Raw genomic sequence first — 8,470 nt, 5'->3', positions numbered from 1 at the left:
AGTCATTTTACATTCAAGCATGTGAAAAGCATTTTCTTCCCTATTTAGTGGTAAATTAATATCATGCTAAATATCGATATTGTACGATATTTCTGGCCATATCACCCAGCACTCTCTATCTTACGCATACATACTGTAAAAACTTGCAGGAGTTCAGGAGCTCTCCAACAGGTAACACACCAGCACATCTTTTACATCTCAAACAAGTTTCATTTTAAACTTCCTGACAGTCTCCGTTGATTGAGAGGTTTTCCGTTGTTTTCCAGACAGCGCTTGATAGCCGAGGGCAGAGGGGCAGGACTCACGTCATCCATCATTTCCACGGCATCTCGCCTTCTTAGGGACATCTGTGCAATCAGTGGACCATCAGCCCCCGAGTCAGGCACGGCTGCCTCCGTCCAATCCCACAAATGGTCATCAGGACAGAACAACAGCACTGACAACCTCAGCGGACAAAACAGGAAACAACAAATGGGGATTTTTCTTACTCCTCATTGTCATTTTATTTATGCCACGGTCTCAAGCAGCGGGGCTCGTCTCATTCCCGTCAATCTGATGGTCTTATTTTCAAAAGGGATCGTCTTTCGGAACCCAATTTGTCAAGGGTGAACTACATTCCTCTGTTGCCTTCAAAGCTTCTGACAAAAACATTTATGCCAGCTTCGACTTAACCAGGGTGAATTAAGCTAACATGAAGTAAAAACTGCATGGGGAGCTGAATAAATTCAGAAATGTATCCGAATTTTCAAAAAAGAAAATGATCAGAGTTGCAATAAGATTCAGATTCTATTTGACTCCGATTCACACCCTCTTGATTGAATTCATTTTAGATTTTAATTCATTTTCAATTTATTTTGCCATATTTCATGTATAATGTCAACTTTGCTTCTATATGAAAGAAACTGTCTCAGCTAATTCTGCATATTATGCAAGTACATTTTTAACTGGGTACATAAAAATGTTAACTATAAAAAGTTAACAACAGGGCTCAAACTTCAGTTCAATAGCTAGTTATTTAATAGATATAATAACCACAAATCAGCTGAAGTAAACTTCAAAAGGAATGATTCATTAAAAGAAATGGTTCATAAGTGTCATTAATGTATACTTTTGATTCACCAAAAAGAACCAAGAATCATTTGTTTGTGAATCGGATTATAAATAGGAATTATTATATTTTATAGACAAACACCCCTTATATTCTTCAGAAAATATAAAATTTAAAAAGATATTATCTATTTTTCTATATATGTTTCTACCAAGAAAATACTCCCTTTCTTTTCTATTGCAGATAAGCGTTTCATGAGTTTCTAAAAATGAAAAAAGCATTTGTTGTTACTCGTTAGTGTTTGCTAACTAATGTGACTTTGAACGTTAATTGGAATGTTTTCCAAAAAGATATGAAATCTGAAAATGGCACAGCAAGGTCAGCGCATTTGTAAAATAACAAGATGTTTGCACAGCAGCTGTTCTGCGTGCGAGAAAACAGCGACAAAACAACCTCCCACCTCTAATGAAAAGATCTGTCCACCTGAACAATCTCATGCTCTCAGCAGCACGTCCCGATTTCACTGTCCTTTCCACAAAAACCCTGCAGTCGCTTGGCTGTTTTTAGACAGAGACTCAGTGAACAGGATGTTAATGGATCATCAGAGATCTGACGGGGGCGCTGCCATCAGGGGGAGGAGGTGGAGAAACAGGGAGAGGAGCTGAACAGAAAGCCCTGCATTATTTATCCAAAGTTAAAATTAATAAGGTCAGATTCATCATTGTCTCCTTCTTCTGCTGCTTGAATTTTTAATGTTATTCATTGGCTGAAAAGAGCATTCACCAACCCTGTGTTAGATTATCCATCAGGAGTTGATTCCTCACAGAGCTGCAGGTCTGAAGAGGATTATGGGTAACTTATCCCGAGTTCATGCCAAAAACTCTCCCGCACAGAGCATCAGAGAAAAATGTAGTAACCTGCACTGCTCTTTACTCACTTACTCTGCAACCAGGTGCCTATATTTCAGTTTATTCATCCATCCATCCACCCATGGAAGTGCATTTTCAGAAAGCCGAGAATGAATTACAATTTGCATATGCCCTAATATTGAAATTCTAACCAATAATAAGCATCGCATCATTAAAACGTACAGTACAAAAATGTGCATTTATAAGTAGGATTTGCTAGAGATTACATTTCTTAATGTTACATTTAGTGAGCGCTAAATGACAGCAAAACTAATCTCATCATAAAAATAGGCCAATGGTACCAATATATGCATCCCTGGGACAATTTTTTACATTGATATTGGCATACTGTACATCATACTTCAAAAGTAATGTATTTTACGATTGCTGGCATGCTTTGCACATGCATATGGTTTAAGATTCAAACAGAATAAAGGAGGAGTAAGAGAGAGAGAGGAGGAGGAGTCCTGATCTTTACTCCTCTCTGCCTGGCTGGTGGCAGCAGGTGTGCCTCTGTCTTGAGCTTATGGCATCAATTTAAATGACAGATAATTACTTTTGTGACAACGTGCCAATGAGATTAGGCCCAGGCAAACAACATAACAGCAATTTGCTCTGCTCTGGAGAGCAATAACACCAATCATAATTAAGAACTATGGCCAAAATAGCAAGCTGCTGCTGAGAGAGAGAGAGAGAGAGAGAGAGAGAGAGAGAGAGAGAGAGAGAAGAGTAGGAGTCCTGATCTTTACTCCTCTATGTCTGGCTGGTGGCAGCAGGTGTGCCTCTGTCTTGAGCTTATGGCATCAATTTAAATGACAGATAATTACTTTTGTGACAACGTGCCAATGAGATTAGGCCCAGGCAAACAACATAACAGCAATTTGCTCTGCTCTGGAGAGCAATAACACCAATCATAATTAAGAACTATGGCCAAAATAGCAAGCTGCTGCATATCGTTGAATACAATTACATTTCGCCAAAAAAAAAAAAAAGAAAGAGAGAGAGAGTAAGAGTGAGAGAGAAAGAGAGAGAAAGAGAGAGAGGAAGAAAAAAAGGCCAGTCTGCCGTGAGACGCCTCTCCTGGGTCTTTTTTCAGAATGACATAAAATGATTAATTAACTCATTAATCCTCCTCTTTTTCTTAAATAGATGTTGTCAAAGACCTGTCAGCCTAATTTCAGAAAGCCACAGTCAGGAAGCTAGAAAGAGTTTTGCCGCAGTGTCCGTTTAGCTTTTCATGTCAAATCCAATCAAAGTCTCAATAAAGACTCGCTCCTGTTTGCGGTAACATTCGGCCGTCATAACATTGAATCTTACAGCATAGTGTCATCTAAACCCAATGAAGCATCTAAATTCACCCACTTTACAGTTTGTGGATATTATAATATTTGTTCTGGAGGGCTGCTGGAAGTGGAAGTGTATTTATCTGTCAATCTTTTAGTTTGTCTTAAAAGACAATGACACCAAAAGCATTTAACCTCCATAGTGAAATATATTTCTGAGTGACAGAATGTAGGGTGGGATCTGATTGGATTGTGACATGTTAGGCCATGATATTATTGAAGAGAAAACTTGTTTCAGAGGCAGAGAAAGCCACTGCATTCTGATAGATTGTACCCAAAAAACTCTTTCGAATAACATGCACTGATATGCATAATATGATCAGGGAAATTAAATGGGTCAATTTCACATAATCTTTAAGCAGAGATAAAATCATCAACTCCAGCATGAAGGTGATAGAGAAGCAGTATGACTCTACCAAGGAGACAATCTGGGGTAAGTGTCCTTAATAGCGACAAATGACCCTTGTAATACACTGACCAGCAGACCGCCACAAAGCCCACCGTCAGGAACAAAAGCATCTCCAGCAGAGCACCAAGGATACAGCTCCAGCATTGATTATGTTAATAGCACACACCTTCAGCTCTGATCAAGGAGACACAGTGGGGCCAGCGGGCTCTCATATACAGCCTACTTGTGTCATCTCACCAAGAGAGTCTTCCATATAATTCATCATTAATATGATTTGCAGAATCGCGTAATCTGCCTTTAGGAATGAACAGGAAGTTGCTGAGAGCTCAAGCTGCTAGAAGATCTGCCCTGCAGTGAAGTGAATCTTGGCTGCACCCGAAATCGTCTCCCAGGAGTAAAGCACCTATCTAACGAGAGCTCGGTTTCAGCAGCCAAATCAGAAACATGCAGCCTCTCCACTGAATCAGACCTAAAATATTACCCAGGAGGCTTTGTCTGTGCGTGAAGGGGACATTTAGCTGCAAATGCTCATCTTTGAAAAGGCTGTTTGCCTGTTCAATAGAAAGAGGGAGAGAGCAGGAAGAGGCCTTGGGTTTGCCTGTCAGTGGCTGCATGAATATTGTATCTTCTGGCATTTGCCTTTTGGGGCCTTAAGAGGAATGAACGGATGACAATGTCAGTCACCGCCTGCACAGTTTGAGATGTCACAGGGATTCTGATTTAAATAAAGTGAAGTGAATAAAAAAGTGACGTGACATGTGGCCAAGTATGGTGACCCATACTTGGAATTAGTGCTCTGCATTTAACCCATCCAAGGTGCACACACACAGCAGTGAACACACACCCGGAGCAGTGGGCAGCCATTTATGCTGCGGCGCCCGGGGAGCAGATGGGGGTTCGGTGCCTTGCTCAAGGGCACCTCAGTCGTGGTATTGAAGGTGGGAGAGAGCGCTGTACATTCACTCCCCCCACCTACAATCCCTGCCGGTACGAGACTCGAACCCGCAACCTTTGGATTACGAGTCCGACTCTCTAACCATTAGGCCACTACTTCCCCCTTTATTTATTCAGGTTTACGGGGGGCAGGGAAGAGTTACAGGGTGAATCTAATAGAAGCATGTCTGGGTCACCTCAAAATAAAAAATATATAATATTATATATACACGCATAATATTTTTAAATATAATACAATATAATATAATTACATTTCAAATAACAATAATACAATGAATAATAACTATTATCATTATTATTTTATTAAATTCTGAATAAAGAACATTTTAGAACATGTTACAAAACTAATTTGTTATATCAAACAAATAAAAATATATAATTTTTTATACAAATATATTAAAGTACTTACAGTTGAAGTCAAGTTTACATACACCTTGCAGAATCTGCAAAATGTTAATTATTTTACCAAAATAAGAGGGATCATACAAAATGCATGTTATTGTTTATTTAATACTGACCTGAATAAGATATTTCACATAAAAGATGTTTACATATGGTCCACAAGAGAAAATAATAGTTGAATTTATGAAAATGACCCCGTTCAAAAGTTTCCATACACTTGATTCTTAAAGGGATAGTTCACCTAAAAATAAAAATTCTGTCATTAATTACTCACCCTCATGTCGTTCTAAACCTGTAAGACCTCGTTCTAAACCTGTAAGACCGTTCATCTTCGGAACACAAATTAATATATTTTTGATGAATTCTGAGAGCTCTCTGACCCTCCCATAGACAGCAATGTAATTAACACGATCAACGTCCAGAAACGTAGCAAGGAGATCAAGGAAGGACATCAGGGGTTAAACCGTAATTTTTACGAAGCTACAAGATTACTTTTCGTACGCAAAGAAAACAAAAATAACGACTTTATTGAACAATTCGTCTCCTCCGCGTCACCCTAGTGGCATTTTGGAAACGTTGTTTTCGTTCAAATCAAAGCGTAAACGACGTAGAAAATGTATCCGCGTGGCGCAGCTGACACAGAACAGCATATGCTGTTTGCGTTCAGTGGATACTCTCCAAAATGGCGCTAGGGTGACGCGGAGGAGACTAATTGTTCACTAAAGTCGTTATTTTTGTTTTCTTTGCGTACAAAATCTCGTAGCTTCGTAAAATTACGGTTTAACCCCTGATGTCACATGATGGATTATTTTACCGATCTTGCTACGTTTCTGGACGTTGATCGTGTTACTTACATTGCTGTCTATGGGAGGGTCAGTGAGCTCTCAGAATTAATCAAAAATATCTTAATTTGTGTTCTGAAGATGAATGGAGGTCTTACGGGTTTAGAACGACATGAGGGTGAGTAATTAATGACAGAATTTTCATTTTTGGGTGAACTATCCCTTTAATACTGTGTTGTTACCTAAATGATCCACAGCTGTGTATTTTTGTTTAGTGATAGTTGTTCATGAGTCCCTTGTTTGTCCTGAACAGTTAAACAGCCTGCTGTTCTTCAGAAAAATCCTTTAGGTCCCACAAATTCTTTGGTTTTCCAGCATTTTTGTGTATCTGAACCCTTTCCAACAATGACTGTATGATTTTGAGATCCATCTTTTCACACTGAGGACAACTGAGGGACTGAGGAACAGAATGCAGATGTGTACATTTTTCTTGTTTTGCCTAAATATCATATTTGTTTATTTAGTACTGGCCTTCAGAAGGAACAGAAGATACTTACATGTTTCCCAGAAGACAAAATAAGTTTCATTTCATTTTGCAGATTCTGCAAGGTGTATGTAAACTTTTGACTTCAACTGTAAATACTTTAATAAGTACTTCATAAAGTACTTTATCATTTACATAATGTTACACGTTACAGTAATAAATATTTTTATACTCTGTTACATGCTACGATAAGGAGAATCTTGGAAAAATAAAATAAAATGAATGAAGAACAAATGAATAGTTCATAAAAATAATTTTTATTTAATTTTTTTGGGATATTCACTTTTGTAATATTCACCCAATAAGCAGGCAGTTTAAAAATCCTTCAACTTCACGGGATTATCAGCCTCATGCTTGAAATTCCTGCTTTTCTCCTCACACATTCAGAAGCTGTATCAAACATACGCACTCAAAGCTAGGAGACTTATGTTTCTTTGGGCTTTTTGGAGACATTAGTATGGGACAAAAGTAATTCCCTCTCATTTCCTCTATGTCTGTTCCTCCGACAGGGTGTGTGACCATTGCATGTCTGCTCTCACGACTGTCCTGTTTTCCCCTCTCCCGGTAAATGAACGTTCAGAAGCAAAGCTGGAAGAAATCACAGACCAATCAGCGGTCACATCAGCTGTGGCCTCGAGGAGAACGGCTCTGTGAAAAGCATCTGTTCCTTTGAGAGCAGCTTGTCGTGGCCCTTCAGTAATGTGGGCCATACGCTCTGCGGTCCAGCTCCCCGAGCGTCTCCCTGCACAACAAAACGCTCACAGCATCCCCCAGTGGCCAGCGAGAGAATCGCGACCCATTCTCTCCAATTCCCTCACAAGCTCCAGGCTGTTATTCAACACTGACATTTCTCAACCAATCAATAACTCATCATTGGCAGCAACTGGCCCGATCCAACCCTCCAGAAATAGCTTGCGCTCCAAGTGCACAGATGTCACTCTGTTTGTGTGTGTGTGCACGCATCATCTCCTCCGATGCCATTATAGAAAGAGCATTTACATGTCAAATTGTTTATTAATTTATTTCATTATCAAATTCACCATAGCTATCAGAGACATTTATATCTCGATAAGATCTCTTCATGCATGAGAATGGAGACGTTCTCGGTTCGGCAATGCAAATCAGTCAAGCGAAAAGCATTAACACCCACAAACACAAAAGTGCAGAAAAGCCTCTATATCAAACACTCAAATGTCACTCACAGTTCATAAGCTAATCAGCCCAGAACCCCGAGAGAAAAGGCGCGAAAGAGAGCGATAGATGCTCTTTCATTCATCCCAGACAAAGCTATTTAAAGAGAGAGAGAAAGAGAGAGAGAGATGGAGTGATAGAGCTGAGGAGACTCCATAGTGAAAATGAGCAGGATATAAGCTGGTAGATAAAACAAGTAATTCAAAGCCATTTCCTCTCCAATAAACACACACACACATGCAGATTTACAGTTACATCTCAAAGCTGTCCGTCAACCTGAGTGACAGGCGCTGCCTTATCAACAAGTCACAAAAACACTTTTAAAGCCCACCCCTCCCTCTCTGCATTCATTCCAAATATGCTGCTGTCTTATTGTTTTTAAAGAAGATAACATCAACGTATTTCCTCAACACATTACTTTGCTTTATGGGTTTTTCTGCCTATTAGTGAATACTTTGTTTCATAGTAATGGAAAAAATTCACATTTAGCCGGAAAAGACACAGACTTGCAGAATACACACTCTAATCCAAATACACACAACTGAAGTGAAATCAAATTTACAGTGGCCCCAAAAAGTATTTGGACTTTTAAGCCACACTTAAAATGTATGAATTTCATTGCTTTGGATAGCAAAATATCAAACCAAGTTGCATTTGCATACAAATGATATTAGTTTCTCAAAACTAACTTCACTACTCTTAGCCATTTTTCCAAAAGACTTTTAACTGGTATTTTGGTGAATTTTCACACACCACAGGTGTAATTCATCACATTATGCACGTTCTACTAACATTTGTGAACCACAAAGTGTCACAACACTTTTCGTCTTCATTTTGAACAGTATATATATATATATATATATATATATATATATAGTTTCCTCATTTT

The 8,470-nt window shown here is 38.9% G+C and overlaps 1 long non-coding RNA gene across 1 annotated transcript in view; it reads right to left on the bottom strand.

Annotated features, from left to right (window-relative positions):
- Positions 1–235: 235 nt before the first annotated feature.
- Positions 236–8,470, bottom strand: part of LOC107741135 (uncharacterized) — an 18,487-nt gene continuing 10,252 nt past the window's right edge. The window contains exon 3 of the long non-coding RNA XR_001640167.1: positions 236–444. This is a non-coding gene — a long non-coding RNA (uncharacterized LOC107741135). The remainder of the gene's footprint in view (positions 445–8,470) is intronic.

Source organism: Sinocyclocheilus rhinocerous, unplaced genomic scaffold (assembly GCF_001515625.1).
Source record: "Sinocyclocheilus rhinocerous isolate Xijiao unplaced genomic scaffold, SAMN03320098_v1.1 scaffold1307, whole genome shotgun sequence".
In the NCBI taxonomy this organism is placed as follows: Eukaryota; Metazoa; Chordata; class Actinopteri; order Cypriniformes; family Cyprinidae; genus Sinocyclocheilus; species Sinocyclocheilus rhinocerous.
Note: the sequence above shows the minus strand (reverse complement) of the source record. Positions and strands in the feature narration are given on the sequence as shown.